The sequence below is a fragment of the Panthera leo genome, chromosome F2 (genome assembly GCF_018350215.1).
Source record: "Panthera leo isolate Ple1 chromosome F2, P.leo_Ple1_pat1.1, whole genome shotgun sequence".
Taxonomy (NCBI): Eukaryota; Metazoa; Chordata; class Mammalia; order Carnivora; family Felidae; genus Panthera; species Panthera leo.
This window is the reverse complement of record NC_056695.1, coordinates 36,866,994-36,886,256: the sequence shown is the minus strand read 5'-3', so window position 1 is coordinate 36,886,256 and position 19,263 is coordinate 36,866,994. Positions and strand designations below refer to the sequence as shown.

Below are 19,263 nucleotides of genomic sequence, written 5' to 3'. Positions count from 1 at the left end.
GAAGTAAGTTGCACAAATGTATCTAACTCTCAGAACTGAGGTCTGGGCTGTTGATACAAATTTGAAAGTGGTTAGAATATTAATGCTATTGATGCCATGGTAGTGGATGAGATCACTCAGGAAGAGAGTGGAGTTTAAAGGAAGCCAGGCTAAGGGAAAGTCCCGAGGAACACCCACATATAATGATTGGAGAGGAGAAGGCGTTTACAGAAAGGACAGAGAATGAGAATACAGAGGAGTTAGAAGAAATGATCTACAGGGTAAAGCCAGAAAAACCTGGGGAAACAATGATTAAAGTCTGTGAGTAAGTCCAGGTATGAAATACTGCTGAAGGGCGGTGAGATGAGAGCTGAAACCAAGCCCATTGGATTGGAGACATGTGAGTCACATGGGTGCAAGAGGTAGCTGCAATTAGAGTTCTGGACCAAGTGGGAGGTGAAGAATTGGCAGAAAGTTTAGACAACATTTAGGAGATTTTGGGATAGGGAAATGTCCAAAGACACATGACAGTAATCGGAAAATTAAGTGAAATCCAAGGAACTTTTTTGTTTCATTTTGTTTTGAAGGTATTTCTACTAGTTTTCATTTTTCTGCATTGTATGATAATTATCTACTCATAAGTCAAACTCTACCAGTAGATTTTGGTTCCTTTGAAAGGAGGGACCTTGTCTTATTTATTTTATTATTCTTATCACTCAGCACCTAAGTGGGTCCACTATATGCAGTGAATAAATAAAATGAATAAAATGAGGCCTGACTTGTAACCAAATACAATTAGTCAGCTAATCACTTTTGCACAAGCTTTTAATTTGAATGAAAACAATTGGGGCACATTGGTTATTATCACATTATATTAACTGATATCACAGTTGTTAGTTGAAAACAACTAGTTTCTTCCTCCAAATACGAAAGGACCTCCTTAAATAATAACAGAGGGGTCCCTGCTTTCACCCCCTGAAAGAAGTAACTTAAAAAAAAATCTAACAATAGGAACTGTAGGTTCACAAAGAAAAACAAAAAGAAAAAGGAAAGCATGTATTTCTGCCTCTAGAAAGCGATTCTTTAAAAAATGACCACAAAATTTTAAAAAGATAATTATTCGTCATTTTATAAAATGTTTATTTTTTTCAAGATATCCTTGTGGTTTACTATCTCAGTTATATATCTTCCTTGTAATTTTTTTTCCCTTTAAACATCTATTTTTTTGTATTTTATGGCACCATGCTAAGATTTTATATACACCCTTTATAGTGTTTTTACATTTATATATACATTAATTTTATGTGAATTTTATGTTTATAATTTTATAGCTTTTTTTACTTAGTGATTTCTTCATTATATTTAAAAATATGTGATTTAAGCAAGACAAATGTTTCCTGGTTATTGCTAATTGCTATTTTGAATTTAACTTAGCCTATCAACCAACAATTAATTTACTAATTTTATCACTATTATTGGTTCAGTTAGATACTGTAATGGCCTAGGTAGCTTCCTTATTTTAAAACAGCAATTTTCTGGTCATCTTAGAGATGAAATATAGGCTTTGTAATATGTAAAATGGCATTCCCTTCCTAGAAACTTTCTGATTCTTACAAATGAACTCTTCATCACTGAGGTAATTTTCTTACAATAGTCTAAGAAAATAAAGTCAGATTTGTTATTGAGTTATTCTAAATTCTACAATTTTAGCATGCAGAATTTACAACTATTACAAAACAAATTTTTGCTTCATGATCAATCTTGGTGGATGTTTTGTAAAATAGATTTTTTTTCTCAAAATTTCCACCAATAACACTTTTTTTTAAATAACTTGTAAGGACTTTACTCCAGTAGGAAATGTGTTTTCTTTCTTTGACCATCTAAAGTTCTGTTTTCCTCTGCAATGTTTTGTAATCTGGTTTTAATAGATGGCATTATCTTTTTTTTTTTTTTTTCAATATATGAAGTTTATTGTCAAATTGGTTTCCATACAACACCCAGTGCTCATCCCAAAAGGTGCCCTCCTCAATACCCATCACCCACCCTCCCCTCCCTCCCACCCCCCATCAACCCTCAGTTTGTTCTCAGTTTTTAACAGTCTCTTATGCTTTGGCTCTCTCCCACTCTAACCTCTTTTTTTTTTTTTTTTTTCTTCCCCTCCCCCATGGGTTTCTGTTAAGTTTCTCAGGATCCACATAAGAGTGAAAACATATGGTATCTGTCTTTCTCTGTATGGCTTATTTCACTTAGCATCACACTCTCCATTTCCATCCACGTTGCTACAAAAGGCCATATTTCATTCTTTCTCATTGCCACGTAGTATTCCATTGTGTATATAAACCACAATTTCTTTATCCATTCATCAGTTGATGGACATTTAGGCTCTTTCCATAATTTGGCTATTGTTGAGAGTGCTGCTATAAACATTGGGGTACAAGTGCCCCTATGCACCAGTACTCCTGTATCCCTTGGGTAAATTCCTAGCAGTGCTATTGCTGGGTCATAGGGTAGGTCTATTTTTAATTTTTTGAGGAACCTCCACACTGCTTTCCAGAGCGGCTGCACCAATTTGCATTCCCACCAACAGTGCAAGAGGGTTCCCGTTTCTTCACATCCTCTCCAGCATCTATAGTCTCCTGATTTGTTCATTTTGGCCACTCTGACTGGCGTGAGGTGATATCTGAGTGTGGTTTTGATTTGTATTTCCCTGATAAGGAGCGACGTTGAACATCTTTTCATGTGCCTGTTGGCCATCCGGATGTCTTCTTTAGAGAAGTGTCTATTCATGTTTTCTGCCCAATAGATGGCATTATCTTTTTGAGTACAAAGAATGTATTAGCTAGGTACCAAATGGTACTATTTTTAACTGTTTCTTTCCTGAGTCTAAAAAGCATTTAAAAGTTTCTCTTAAACCTTATCTGAAATGTGAGTCAATGTAATTTTAGCTTGTAGTTAATATAAAATGACAGTAGTTTGCAGCATGCACTGTGTTAGTAAATTTCATTTATCCTGAGAAATTTCCCAAATTTCCCAAGTTCATCTTTAATTCCTCAATTATATGTATGTATGTCTGTATGTGGATGGATGGATGGATGGATGGATGAATGGTTGGATGATAGATAGATAGATAGATAGATAGATAGATAGATACAGTTGACTCTTGAACAACACAGGCTTGAACTACATGGGTCCACTTATATGTGGATTTAAAAAAAATTTTTTTTTAATGTTTATTTATTTTTGAGAGAGACACAGAGTGTAAGCGGGGAGGAGCAGAGAGAGAGGGAGACACAGAATCTGAAGCAGGATCCAGGCTCTGAGCTGTCAGCACAGAGCCTGATGCAGGGCTCAAACTCACAAACCGTGAGATCATGACCTGAGCTGAAGTTGCATGCTTATTGACTGAGCCACCTAGGCACCCCAATATATGTGGATTTTTAAAAATAAATATAGTATGGTATTATAAATGTATTTTCTCTTCTTTGTGATTTTTTTTAATGTTTATTTATTTTTGAGAGAGAGACAGAGCATGAGCAGGGGAAGGGCAGAGAAAGAGGGAGACACAGAATTCAAAGCAGGCTCCAGGCTCTGAGCAGTCAGCACAGAGTCTGACGTGGGGCTCAAACTCATGAGCTGTGTGATCATGACCTAAACCGAAATTGGAAGCTCAACTGGCTGAGCCACCAGGCACCCCTCTTCCTTGTGACTTTTCTTAATAACATTTTCTTTCTCTAACTTACTTGATTATAAGATTATAGTATATATTACATATAACATACAAAATATGTGTTCATTGACTATTTGATGTCATTTGACATCAGTAAGGCTTCTGGTCAACATAGTAGTTAAGTTTTGAGGGAGTCAAAAGTATGCGTGGAGTTTTGACTTTGCAGAGGGTTGGCACCCCTAACCTCCATGTTGTTCAAGGATCAACTGTAGATAAATAGACAATAAAATGATATGCATAAACAAAATTCTGATTACCTTAATCAAGTCATTTATCCAACAACTAGTTATTTATTTATTTATTTTATTTTATTTTATTTATTTTTTTTTTTTAATTTTTTTTTCAACGTTTTTTATTTATTTTTGGGACAGAGAGAGACAGAGCATGAACGGGGGAGGGGCAGAGAGAGAGGGAGACACAGAATCGGAAACAGGCTCCAGGCTCCGAGCCATCAGCCCAGAGCCTGACGCGGGGCTCGAACTCACAGACCGCGAGATCGTGACCTGGCTGAAGTCAGACGCTTAACTGACTGCGCCACCCAGGCGCCCCAACTAGTTATTTATTTAATGCTACTATTTGTTAGGCGTTACTCTACGTGCCACTCACAATGGTGAATGATATGAACAAATATTCTACCTCTTAGGCTTTGTGGATTAATGAAGGGAATAAGGGAATAAACCAGTGAAAAAATAATAGAAATTTAACTTCAGTGACTAATGTCCAAAGAAAGTAAAAAGGGGATATGATAATGATTGACTATTCAATCAGAGAATGATGGCTACCACACTAAAAAAAGAAAGAAAGAAAGAAAGAAAGAAAGAAAGAAAGAAAGAAAGAAAAGTCGCTGTAAAGAAGAAGCTTTAAACTCAAACCTGATTGATCAAAGATCCCCAGCCCTGGGGCGCCTGGGTGGCTTGGTCGGTTAAGCGGCGGACTTCAGCTCAGGTCATGATCTCACCATCCGTGAGTTCAAGCCCCGCATCAGGCTCTGTGCTGACAGCTCAGAGCCTGGAGCCTGATTCAGATTCTGTGTCTCCCTCTCTCTCTGCCCCTCCCCTGTTCACGCTCTGTCTCTCTCTGTCTCAAAAATAAATAAACGTTAAAAAAAAAAAAAATCCTCAGCCCTGCAAAAACCTAAGGAGAAACAACTTGGACAGAGAAAACAACAAAGTGCCAAGGCCAGCTTGGGTGGATCCTATTTGGGAGGAGAAGTAAGGCCACTAGTGTTGGATAGATACAGGGCTAATTAAGAATATTTTGTCTTCTCGGGGTGCCTGGGTGGCTCAGTCGGTTGAGCTTCCGACTTCAGCTCAGGTCGTGGTCTCACAGTTGGTGAGTTCTAGCGCCGCGTCGGGGCTCTGTGCTACAAACAGCTCAGAGCCTGGAGCCTGCTTCAGATTCTGTATCTCTCTCTCTCTCCCCCTTCCCCTGCTCATCCTCTGCCTCTCTCTGTCTCTCAAAAATAAATAAATGTTAAAAAAATTAAAAAAAGAATATTTTGTCTTCTCAATTGGAAAACAATTGCAATAAATCACAAACCAGTTAATGAGTAATTATTTATTTCAAACTCACTATGCATTGAACTGATCCGTTAGATGGGTCTAAAATTGCCCTTTTGCAGTTGACAAAATGGAGTGAAAAGTAGTGAAATTCTTTTAAAAACAAATATTTTCCAGTATTTCAAACCTACATAAATGGTCAGAGAACCATATCTACTAGACTTAAGAGACTTGACCTGCTCACATTTTGACATTATTTCTTCAGATGCCTCTTAAGAAATAAAATGTTACAGATATACTTGAATCTTCTTCATACACCCTTGCTTGTGCTATTTGCCCCGCCCCCTTAAAAGAGGGAGTTACCACTGTGAAGTTGGCAAGTATCCCTTCTCTTCATATTTTTATAAACCTTCCTTTATGGGGAAATTATAGATATAGAAAAGGGAAAAATAAAAAATGTATGGATCTGGGGCACCTGGCTGGCTCAGTCGGTTATGCATCTGACTTCAGCTCAAGACATGATCTCACCCTTCATGAGTTCGAGCTCTGCATGGGGCTCTGTGCTGACAGCTCAGAGCCTGGATCCTGCTTCTGATTCTTTGTCTCCCTCTCTCTCTGCCCCTCCCCCGCTTGTGCTCTGTCTCTCTCAAAAATTAATAAAAACATTAAAAAAAGTATGGATCAAAGATTTATCACAAAACATCATCTAACTATTGCCAAAGCAAGGAAAGAACAATGCCAAGACACAGAAACACATGTTGTACCCCTGTGATCACTAGTCTCTCCCTTCTCTCCAAAGCGTGTACTATCCTGACTTTAATAACAATTGTTTTCCAAGCAGCTCTTTATAATCTTCTCATCCATACTTTAGCTTTGCCTGTTTGTTTTAAACTTATGTAAATGGATTACTACAGTAGTTAGAGTTTGTGTCTGCATCTTTTTTCAATCATATGTGAGATTCATCCATGTTGTGTGTGTTTTTGCAGTTTATATGCATTGTTGTAAGTTTTTTGTATGTGTATAGCATTGTTTATCCATTCTAATGTTTATGGATGTTTGAATTGTTTGCAGCTTTTTGACTATCACAAACAATGCTGCTATAAATATTCTCAGAGCCTATCTCCTGATGCTTATGTGTTGTCATTTTTGTTGGGTGTATACTTAGGACTGGAATTATTGAATCATGGGATATGTGTAACTTGACCCTTAGCAGAAGAAAATTCTGAACTGTTTTTCAAAGTGTTTGTACAAATTTATAATCCCACCAATGTGAGAGTTTTTCTAAAGTTCCCCATCTTGATCTATACTTAGTATTTCAATTTTTCAATTTTAGCCATTCTGGTGCATGTATAGCATATTATCTCTCTGTGGTTTTAACTTGTATTTCTCTGTGACTAATGATATTAAAGGCATTATCATATGCTTACTGACCATTTGGACTGACCATTTGGATATCCTCTTTTAAAAATGTTGAGCTAATTTTTGATGGTTAATAAGTAATTAATGATGGTTAATATTTAAATTGAGTTCTCTTTTTTTTCTTATTAATGTGTAGGTTTTTTCATATATTCTAATACAAACCTTTATAAGTTACGTATGTACTGAAATAATTTTCTTCTACTCAGTAGTTTGTCTTTTTACTTTTTTAGTAGTGTCTCTTGATGTAGTCCAAATTATTCATCCTTCTCTTTCTGGCTATGCTTTTATATTCTGGTTAAGAAGCGTTTTCTTACCCAAAATTATGAAGACATTCTCCTATATTACCTTCTATAAATTTTATTGTTCTTTCTTTCATATATAAACCTACAACCTACCTGGAATTGATTTTTAAAAAAAAAATTGTTATCAGTGTGAGGTAGATGTAAAGTTTCATTTATATTGGGTACTGATAGCCCCTTGTCCTAGCATCATACAGTGAAAAGATTTTTTCCACTGCTCTGAAGTATCACCTTTATTGTAAACCAAATGTCCTGAGATAGGGGGGTCAGTTTGAGATAGGGGGGTCAGTTTGAGATAGGGGGGTCAGATCAAACAGATCTTATTGGTCTGTTCTTATTCTCATATTACATTATCTTATTAAAGGATTATAATAAAATTTCTGATATTTGGTAAGACAAATCTTCTCTCCTTGTTCTTCTTTCTAAGATTGTCATGATAGTTCTTATTTTATGCACACGCACACACACTGAGATTCTGATTGGAATTTCATGAAATCTATTGACACATTTGGGGGTATTTGACATCTTTGTGAGTTTTAAAATTCACAAACATAGTATATTGTTTGATATATTTAGGCCTTCTTTAAAATTAAAGGATCCCTAAATATCCCATTATTATTTTAGAATCTTCTATATAGAAGTCTTTTGCATTTTTTAAATGTTTATTTTTTTTTTTATTTTTGAGAGAGAGAGAGAGAGAGAGAGAGAGCATGCACACAAGTGAGGGATGGACAGAGAAAGAGGGAGACCCAGTATCTGAAGCAGGCTCCAGGTTCTGAGCTGTCACAGAGCCCGACGTGGGACTGGAACTCATGAACCGCGAGATCATGACCTGAGCCAAAGTAGGATGCTTAAATTACTGAGCCACTCGGGTGCCCCATCTTTTGAAATTTTTGTTAGATTTCTAGGTATTTGATAATTTTGATGCTATTGGTAATGGTTCTTTTAAAAAAGTTTATTTTCTAACTATTTTTTACTGGTATATAGGAATGTAATTGATATTGTTGACCTTGTATCTAGAAATCTTGGTATCTTTGCTTATTAATTTTAATAATTTTATAGAATCTTTTGGATTTTGTTTGCATTTAATCATATGATTGACAAATAGTATTGATGTATTTCCTTCATTTCTAATCTTTGTTGGAGGTGGTCAGATCAGGCATTTTTGTATATTCTTGATCTCAGGAAGTTTGTAACATTTCATCATTAGTATAATACATTTCTATTGATACAGGTTTACTAGAGAAATATTTTCTCAGTTTTTTCTTCATATGCCTTTATTTCACTTTCATTCTGAAGAATATTTTTGATGGATATAGATTTCTAGGTTGAGAAGGCATTTTTGGCCATTTTCACTTATAAATATCATTCAATTGCCTTCTGGATTCTATTGTTTTTATTGAAAGTTTCACTATTATTCCTTTGAGGGTAATATCTTTATCACCCTCTTTCCCCAACCCTAGCTACTTTTAAGATCTTTTAACTTATATTTTCAGCATTTATACTTTTATGTAATTAAGTGGAGATTTCTTTTCATTCATTCTGCTTGGGATTTATAGGACTTCTTTGATCTTGGGATTTATAGGAACTTTTTTGAATGTTCTATTTCAAGTACGTACTACTGTTTTTCACTTTTTTTCCCCCTCCTTTCTTTCTGGGACTCCGGTTACATGTATTTTAGGCTATATTACTGTTTTTCTCTCTGCCCTCCCCTTTCTATTCTCTACCTTCTTTTTTTTTTTTTCTACCTCTATTCCTGAGAATCCAATAGTTGTAGTCTTTGTTCTTCTCTTTCTACTGCCTGTTTCCGCTGATTTTCATTCATGCAATTTTGTTCCCTTGGGTATTTGGTTATGTTTGATTATATAATAAATATTGTATTTGCAAAATTGTTTGTAAATGTTATCTTCATCCAGAGAGTATTTATGTTTGCATTTACTAAGTGCCTCAGGGACACTAACTATCCCCGTTCTACTTTAAAAATCTCCAGGATTGACAGGATTCAGAGAGCTGCAATTCCTATAAGAACCTGTCTATTCGCAGTTTACCCACGGTCTAAGGGTAGCCTCAGAGGATCCAGTCCAAAGCTACAGAGATCCAGCAGCCTTCTCCCTGCTCCCTCCTGGTGATTCTTGGCCTGTAGCACCGCAAGTTTGTTAAAAGTAGTCCACAGTTTCCCTGCCACTCTGCAGCACCTTCTACAATCAGCTGATGCCCTTGAGGGTACAGAGCCTAAAATCTGTGACATCTTTGATCTTACTTGTCTTTTGATTCTTGGTCCAGTATTTTTTTTTGGTATTTTCTTATCTTCCTTATGACAATGCATTTATTAAAAGTTCTTTTTCTTTCTTTCTAGTATTTCTAGTTTTCCCTAGTGGGATGATTGATCTGAAAGTTCTGTCTATGCAGTGTTTCTACTGTGTCCTTAAGTGTTCAGAAACTTGGGTTTCTATTACTCACCATAACCTAATCAATAAATTTGGGATATATCATTGAAAAACTGCTTCTCTGCCATTTGTAGAGTTTGCAGTCTGGTTTAATTATTGAACATATATTGTTGAATCATATGAAATATTACAAGGTGTTAAGTGTCACAGAAAAATAAATGAACATAAAGGATTAGAAAAAAGTGACCACTGCTTTAAAAATGACTATTATGTGAATTTCATAATAATCTTGGGATATAGGAGAACATTCATAGATATAAACAGATGCCCAGAGATTATAAGTGCTTTAACTAAAGTCACAGATTTAGAAACTGGCAAGAATTAGAACCCAAGTCTTCTTCTGTCTTTAACATTTCTTTGCCTCCTCTGACTTTGAAGATAATTACTGAGCATGCTATATATCTTGCATATAAAATACTTTTTTCCCTTGAAAATATGATCATGTCACTGTAATATAGGAACTGGAAAATTGTTACAATGTTATTAATAAATATTGAACTTGAGGCACAATCAGTTGAAGATAAGGCCAATTTTGTGAGAGGAGGTGGAAAAAGGAAGACATCACTTCAAATCCCAGCTTTGCCACTCATTAGCTACATGGCCTTGGAAAAGTTGTCTAAATTCTCCAAACTTGGATTTTCTTATGTATAGAATAATACCACCTTCTCTGTTTTTTCTTCTCTGTTTTTTCTATTGTACAGTATAGTGCTTTTGGTGTTATCATACAATGATGTGCCTGGAGGGTGATGTGTACTGACTCTAAGGAGAGAAGACAATGGAAGCTTTGCATTTAGGATTCAGACTTTTCCCTGTGCTTCTCTCCCTTTGGCTGATTCTGGTTTTTATCCTTTCACTGCAGTGAAACTGTAATTTTAAACATAGTGCTCTCCTCAGTTCAATGAGTTATTCTAGCAGATTAGTGAACCTGAGAGTGTAGTGGAAACACCTGAATTTGTAACCATCTGGTCAGACCTCTGAGGATCTCTGTTGCCATCTGGGGAGCTCTGAACTTGTGCTAGTGTCTGAAGCAAAGGTAGTATTGTGTAAGACTGTCCCCTCAACCTATAAAGTTAGGCCTAACTCTGCGTAGTTGGTATCAGAATTTATCATAATTACGTAGCATAGTGTTCAGCAAATAATAGGTGTTAATTAATACTCATTTGTAGTCAGAAATGTGATTCTTATATTCTTTTTTTTTAATTTTAAAGTTTATTTATTTATTTTGAGAGAGACAGAGAGGAGAGCAGGGAAGGGGTAGAGAGAGAAGGGAGAGAGAGAATCCCAAGGAGACTCCGTGACGTCAGCGCAGAGCCTGATGCAGGGCTCGATCCCACGAGCCTTGAGATCATAACCTCAAGAGTTGGACGCTTCACCAACTGAGCCATCCGGGTGCCCCTGATTCTTATATTTTTAATATAAGGATAGATGCTCCATCACTGCCAGATATAGGGCATTTAAGTTTATCAATACATAAAGTTAGTGAATAATTAATGAATTTGTTGAAGATAATTTCCTCACCATCAAAATGTATAATCACTGAGTATTTTTACTTCTGTTCTCTTAGGTGGTTTGGCTGACTGAAGTTTGAAAACTAATGTTTCATTATGTGGTAGCATATTGGTAACAAGAGCAATTCTCCTTGGATTACCTTCTTATAATCTATATTTTAAGAGTCTCTATTTAAATTCACTCTAAGTTCTCACCATTCACTGAGAGCCTTCTCTGTATTAAGCATAGAGCTTAGACAGAAATACAAAGTCAAATAAGATAAGATCTCTTTACTCCAATGCTCATTATCTAGTGGGAGAGGCAGGCATATTAATTAACAACTCTAATAAGGTAGACTGTAATAAGTGTTTTAACACCGTCACAAGCACAATGCTATGGGAGTATTGGGGAAGAAAATATTAATGTCAGATATTAAACTGTATTATCATAGGCTTAGATTCTTGACATAAAGCGAATGTTACGAGTGAGATTCCTCTGTAAATTGCTATTGAGAGTTTCTATCTTTCACAATTGTGCCAAGCACATGGCACATATCATGGATTCTCAATCTGTTGTTCTCAGATAGCCGGTGGTCCTAAAAAATCTTTTCCTCTGATTTATTTTCTGTTCCTTTGAAAAATCATTGTAGAAATATCTTTATTTATAGCAAATGATATTTTACAAGTATTATTTTACTCTGAAGAATCATATAAGAATCATGCAATGGATACTAGTTGTCATTTCATGATTTGAGTCTGAAATAGTTCCTTATTGATGAAAGGTAAACACATTTGACCTTGCCATTATAATTAGGGAATCTGTCTTTTTTTACAACAGACTGGTTTAACATGGAATATGTCAAACTTGGAGGGGAGGTGTGACCCAAACCTGACCCAAACGTGCTTCCAGTATGGCCATGTTCTTGGAAATGTTCTTGCAAATAGGAAAAGGAAGCAGCAAAGCTAGAAAAATGAGTTAAGTTGGCCATCCTGAAAATACACTTGACGATGCTAATCAATTTCATGAAACTACTGGCAATTCACTGCATCCAAGCATAAGACTTAGAATGTGATACATCAGGCCTTCTATAGTTTGACACCACCCTACATCTCCAGCCTCATATTTCAGAAACTCCTTGGTTTCTCTACTCTGTAGTTCTGGTTTTTCCAGAAGGGAAGAGATGTTTTCAAGAGTTTTATCTCTGCCTATGCTATCTGTAGTCTCTGTCTAGATTGCCCTTTGAATATTAGTCTGCCTGATGAACACCTATCCATGTTACAAGACATACATGATGCTGAGTTCATTTATGAAATCTTTCTGGTCACATTTTAGAATGAATTCTGTAGTTAACAGTTAATAAAATGGCTCCCAGACATGGTACCCACGTCTAAGTATTCACACTCTTCTGTAATCCCCATCCCTTGAAGCTGGAGTAATGACTTACTTCCAATGAATAGAATATAGAAAAAGTATTGGGGCAGTATTTCTGAGATTAAGCTATATGAGACTGTGACTCCCCTATACTTCTGATTTTACCCCTAGCAGTTTCTCCACTAGACCTACCACAAAAGAAAGCCTGGTTCACATATGCTATACTATATCAGTTTCTTCAGACTTTGCTTGCACTAAGCCATTACTAGAATGGGAAAAGCTTTTCAGTTTCTTTTGTTCTCAAATTATGCTTTGTTGCATTCCAAAGCTATTGGTTATTTTATGGTTCTCCGGTTCTCACATCATTCAGACATCCTTGTGTTTATCCTTGAGTTCCTCGTACAAGACTAATATGCTAGACTTATGGCTTTTGATGGCTTGTCTCCATCTACTTGTATTTCAACAAGGGATATCTCGTCACTAGGTTTTCTTGTAACTATCTCATCCAAGGGTTTTTGATATTGCTATCTATTTGCTTTGGAGTCCCAGCAGGTCCAAAAATTATGATGAAGTTTTCATTGCTACCAGCAATCCAGAATTCTCTACTGTTTTTATATTTTGATATAAACATCTAAACTTTATTCTAGGGGACCAAATTCTTCTTTGTTCTGAGTCTATGTGTTTCTGAAGGTGTCGCCTTAATCCCCTTTCTCCAGGGCTAGGTATATATGTCAAACCTGGCCAATTAAAAAAAAATCACATAATAATGATTTATTCAAGAAAAATAAGTGATCCAAAAGGACTAGGACTTTTGTTTGAACTATTGAAAAACAGATGCATTCTATTTTTGACAAAACTTTAACTGGTTGACAAGCACATGAGACCCACAAATGATGCCAACTCAGAGTAGTGCAAAACCAAGAGACAAAGACCAACTTCTGGCAAAGTTATTGGGAACTGTTGATTAGGCTATGCCTGAAAAAAAATTATACTCCCTAGATTTTTCAGTTATTCAAGCCAATATGTATCTTCAATAAGTAAATTTAAGTGTGAAAAAATTATATAAAGAATAGTCAGGAGAAGTCCATGCAGAAGTAGAGTTGAGTTCACTTATACAGAAGTGGCAGAATCCAGTTGAAGGAGAACAGCAAATAGGGGCTTTCATGTTGAAGAGGCCATAATAGAGAGAATATGTAATGTATTTTCCAATGCAGGACATTCTTAAGAGTTTAAGGGGTGCTATTAATAATTACATGGGGACAACAGGAAAAAATGGGACTGTCTCAGGCAAACAAAGACACATGACCCTAGCCATGAGAAGATGATGTAGGTAAAGGCATGGAGGCAGAAATGAATCTGCAGAACTCAAGGTACAGAGACTAGTGGAGTCCTGTTGCACTGGTGACATCATTATTAACTAAATTTCTGATGAACATGTTTATGGGCAGATAGCAAAGGGCCTTGACTTCCAGGGTAAGAAATTATAGTTCTTGTAGGCATTACTCTATCTATCGGATGAAAGACAGATTAGAAGCAGGAGAAATGACTGAGAAGTCTGCTTGCTTGATTGGGACTGAGTGAGAAAAGAAAGAAATCCAGTGTCCCCTCTAGTTATCATCAGTTAGGTTGGTGGAGCCTAGGGGATGCTCCCCAGTGATGCTTCCAGTTTCCAGGAGAAACTTCCAGCTCCCAGGAGATGCTTCCGGTTTCCAGATATTCTGTTGATGGCTGAAAAACAATAGGGGTTAATGGAAGGATCCTTGATGCTGTTATCACCCAGCTATCGTACCTTGGGCAAATGACTTGATCTCTTTGTGTTTTACCTAATGGTAGTAATAGTTCATACTTACTGGGTCATATTGTGATCCAGCCTCGGGGTTACCTTTACTTTCATGGGCTCACTTAATCATGCCAAAAACCCTATAAAGTTGCTTTTCCTATTTATTCATTTTATTTCAGATGGGGAAAGAGAGGCTTATAGAAATAAGATGTGATGTGTTCGACACACAGCTCCTGAGGAAAAGTCAGACTCAGAATCTAAATCTCCTTGACCTCCAAGTCTGTGCTCCTAACCATGTTGTCATGTGACTTTATCTTCATCTATAGAAAGGTGGGTATCAAAGTCCTGCACAACCCAGTTAACTGTACTCTTGTGAAGCTTGGTGAGATAATAAATAATCAACACAGTGTTTCAAACCTAGGACATCCATCCCAGCACACAAGACTGCAGCTTATTGAGGTTAGCCCTCAAAGTACTGACCACGGATTTCCACACTACCATTCTTCCACTTGTCCTAGGGACCCCTCTTTGGGTTTATGGATGTTCTGGGATATGGGTTTGGAGATGTTCTAAGTATCTTATAAAGTTATCCTTCCTGATGGTCAGTTGTTGATAAATCTGTCTACACTTCAATAGTACCTTTACTGTGGTCCTTAGCTGAGTCCATTCACTGTTTTTCCTTGAGCCAAGGCATTTCTTTCTCCTCAGGTTCCCAGAGTCCCATCTGATCATCAAAGTAACCTGTTCCTCCTCTCTAATTCCTTCACTAGACTCTCTATTTTATCACATGAATCCTGCTCCTGACCAACACCCCCTATTTTCATTTGCTTTCATAAAGACTTTGATGGTCCATTAAACTCAGACTTAGAATTAGTATCAAACAAAAAACTAGTCTCGTTTCTTTGAAGTCAAGGAAATCTCAAACTTCAAACACTCTTAGGAAGTGTGGAGAAGTAAGTGCATGGAAGAAAAGAAAGATGAGCAAAACAGTCGTTTCTATAATAAATCAGGTTGAATGCTCATATCCTGTCACATATGTGAAAGTGCTTGGAAAACTGAAAAATGATCCAGAAATGCAAAGGAATGTATAAACTGAATCCCCTCAAGACTGGGTGAATGTTACTCAGATACTCTGATTTAGTGATATTTTCTAAGATTCTTCATCAACATAAGTCACAGGAATTACATTATGTAAGCAACAGGCACACACACTTGTGATTAATTAGAAGAGCCCTTAATAATACTGTATAATTCTGCAGGTGAGCATATTGGTTAACAAATATACAATGTAAAACAATACTCTGTGGTACATCAAAATTTATACACATTAAACCTTTATCAACTTATTTAGAAACTAACTCATATGATAATGGCCCAAATAGCATTAGACAGTTTCACTGCATTTTTTTTTTTGAGTGGGAATAAAGTGCTATCTTTAAAAGAAAAAAGTTGAACTGAAAAGATATTGAAAACAAAATATCCATTTTTGCTGCAGATGTTAAAAATGGAATAATCAAATATAAAATGAAATAAATATTCATGAGTCATGATTCATCTCCCTCACTTGATAGGAAACTGATATGTCTCTATGGTAACAGTGAAACTGCCATCCGGGAATGAGCACTTCTGCGTGTGTGTGTGTGTGTGTGTGTGTGTGTGTGTTTTCATGAACATATAATTTCAGAAGCATGTGATTAGGAAGAAGGAAGAAGCTAAAATGAACTGTCACTAGGATCAGTTGAGGTAAAGGAAAACAATGGGACCATAGAAAAATCTAAGTGGAGAGATGAAGAAACAATTGGGAAGTGATTAAAAAGAAGACAAACAAAAAAAAAGCATTTAAACAAAAAGAAAAGAAGACTTCATCCAAGGACAGGAGTTAGAATTCTCCATTATGAAAAATGAGGGTTTTCTTTCAAGTCTCTGAAGTCGAGCAGGAAGGTATAAGAATAGTGGTTGAATAGTTCAGGGTCACAGAACCAGCAGCAGATGTTCAACTCTGTCTCATGATACTAGAGAAGAATTTCACTGTTGCAGTGTTGCTGATTTGGGTTAGGAGAGGAGAAACAATGGGGTGAAACAATTGGATTTGGATAGGTTAGTAGGTTCCACCCAGAGATTCCAGCTAGTAGGGTAAAGACAAAGAGGTGTTTCTCATACTTCAAGTCTCTCAGTTAGTGTTGGGAAAATAGGGGTATGGCAGGCTTTGGAATCACTAGGCAATGCAGGAGCACTCCCCATGTCTTACAGGAGGGAACCCAGGAGAGGTGATGCAGCAGGGACTCTAACAGCTGAGGGCAGATAATTGGAGCCCTTATGGAAGAGCAGGATTGGGTTCTTCTTCTGTACTAATCTTCCAACATCTTCAGATTTAAGGAACTGCCCACATCCTTTCACTGGAAGAATCCTCTACTGGAGGGATGAGGAACTTGAGAAGATCCATTCAAATTTTCCAGGGACTCAAGTCTCTGCTGATATTTTTGTTATTTCCGATACTCCTAGTCCTAGAAGAATCAGGCAGGAGACCACGTTGTAGAGATGTTGATTCCAAAGTTGATGTCCTGTTTTCTTTCCCTTACATCACAAGCAAAGTGAAGAACATTGTCCTAAGGTGTGTTGGTGTCTCAAGATCTGAATAGTTTTGCCTATTTCTTCCTTCATAAAAAAATAAATAAGTAAAACATTACCTTGGGGCACCTGGGTGGCTCATTCGGTTAAGCATCTGACTCTTGGTTTCAGCTCAGGACATGATCTCATGGTAGTGAGATTGAGCCCTTCCAGGCTTGCAGTGGGCATGGAGCCTGCTTGGGATTCTCTCTCCCCTTCTCTCTCAGCCCTCCCCTGCTCATACTCATGTGCTTGGTCTCTCTCTCTCTCTCTCTCTCTCTCTCTCAAAAATAAGCAAATAAATAAATAAAAGTAAAACAAAACATTACCAGAGGAAGGATTCCTGAATGATTTGGTAGTCTCTTATTAGGCAAATTTAAATTTTTATTGAATTATTACCTCTGTGTTACTTCAAAATGAAATAATGCTGGAAAGTTTATAAGAAATTACTATTTGGAAATGTATGTTTTCACTTCATCCTCCTTTTTCACTTCAGCACTATCATATTCTATTGTTCTTGGTCCCTCCATTCCAGAGTCCCTAAGGATCAGTTTCTCAGAGACTAAACATCTGGTTTTCTGGAAAAGTTACAAAGAGCCATTAACTTGGCTGTGCAGGACGAGGTTGAGGGAATAGGAAGAAGGATGTCTGATTATTCCATATACAGATTTTTTTCAACTAATTTCCAGCTCCATCCCTCACTATGGCCAGTCAATATGCCTAGTGTCTCAAGTTCCAAATCTCCAGTAATCTGTAGGGGAAAACCTGCTTTTTAGTATTGGCTCCAGCTGTAAAGGCCTAGGTTTCAATTTCCTTTTACCCACTAGGTTAGCTGCCACCCCACTATTTCCTTTCTGCATGTTAACGTTTGTTGACATTTTTTCACTTTCATTCCTGCTCATTTTCTCTTTGTCATTAAGATTTATACTTTTTTTTTAAAAACAGTATTTATATTTTAATATTATTTCCATTGAGAGCAGAGATAAACACAATTTTCCATGTTTGAGTAGAAGTCTTAAACTGATGAGCTACCTACTATAATGTGGAGAAATATTTAGGAAACTATTTGCTGGATTTCTTGTCTCTAAGTCCCTCTGAATTACGTAACAGGCAGCGTGCATGTCTCATTTTTCCATTACAGTCATTCCTTAGTACCTAGACTTTGTGGCTAATCTTTTCCCTCACCTGGAGAGATAGGAAGAAGGATGTCAGAAAGCTTGGATGAGGTCTTTCTCTTGAGCTCTAGAGCCAGGTATATCCAACTGCCTTCCAGTCCTCTCCACTTGGAATTCCCAGAGACAACTCAAAACTAAAATATTCCAGCTTGACTTAGCCCCATCCTATCCAGCACCCAACCTCTTCTCTTGCTTTATTGGCTACCTCAGCAAATGGTATCACTCTCTACCCACTTTTCAAAGACAGGTACCTAGAACTCATCCTCATATCCTTACTGTTTCACTCCCCTCCTCAGCATGCAAATGATTGCTAACTTCTTCTATCCATCTACTCCCCCAGTGTGGCTCACCTGTTTCCTCTGTGTTTTTTGACTCTACCATTCCAGCCTCCTTCATGTCATACTTACATTCCAGCAACAGCTTTCTCCGAGCTAGTCGCTGTCTTTATGTCTTTCCCATTCCAGTTGGTTATCTACACTGAACTCAGAGTGCTTTCTAAAGCATAAGTTGGATTTTTTTAATCTTCTTATTTGAAACACTATAATGTCTCTCCACTGTGGTCAAAATAAAGTACAAATTTCATGTCATGATCTGGTCCCCTTTTATCAAATGCCTAGCCTTACCTTTTGATACTTTTCCTCATTTTACTATAGAGCCCTTCTTTTAGTTTCCTGAATGTGCCACACTCTCTTTCACTGCTGGGATTTTAACATGCATTCTTCTTTTCTTCCTGGGACATCATTTTTTCCCCCTTTCCTGCATAATCCAGGGAGCAATTGTTGAGTTAGCTGTTACGTAACTCTTATGTAACCTTCAAGACTACATTTAGAGGTCATTTACCCCTCAGATGATTCTCTGATATCCCTCCATGAAAAAGTAGTTATTCTTCCCATGTATTTCATTAACTTTCTGTTTATTTATTTCAACATTTATCATTTTGTATCGAGTCTCTCCCACTAGACGGTAAATTATTTCAAGGCAGGGACTGTATCTTGTTTTCTATCGTATCTCTGATACCACCATTTTTAGCATTGTAGTAGAGCCATATAAATGCTTATTAAATGGATTAATGAAATAACATAAGAACCTGGTTCAGTGGCATCCACTTTGTTACTGGTCTTGTTCTGATCATGTATTCCAGTCCTGTTATCTGTCTGTCTTTCTCTCTTCCTCTCTCCCTCTCTCTAGTTCTAGTTCTAATTTACTCTCAGATTCAAGCTTCATTCTCTGGGTCTGGGTTCTTATCAAACCTCAGGACCAGGATCTGTGTGCTTGCTGAGATTTCTATTATATATTCATTATTAAGCAGTATTTATTAAACATCTATAGTGAGTTAGGTATAGAGCTCATTCGAAGATACAGCAGAGAATAAGATTGGCTTAATCTCCACATTCACAGAATAAAGATTCTAACTGGAGAGTATTGGAGACAGTATTGGAGGCAGTTGGAGGCAGTATTGGAGTAACTTGCCT

General features: G+C 36.9%; 1 long non-coding RNA gene across 3 annotated transcripts in view; it reads left to right on the top strand.

Annotated features, from left to right (window-relative positions):
• The window catches only part of LOC122211173, a 239,316-nt gene that overhangs the window by 119,480 nt on the left and 100,573 nt on the right, over positions 1 to 19,263 (top strand). For all 3 annotated transcript variants that reach the window (XR_006198539.1, XR_006198540.1, XR_006198538.1), the window contains exon 2: positions 14,189 to 14,339. This is a non-coding gene — a long non-coding RNA (uncharacterized LOC122211173). The remainder of the gene's footprint in view (positions 1 to 14,188; positions 14,340 to 19,263) is intronic.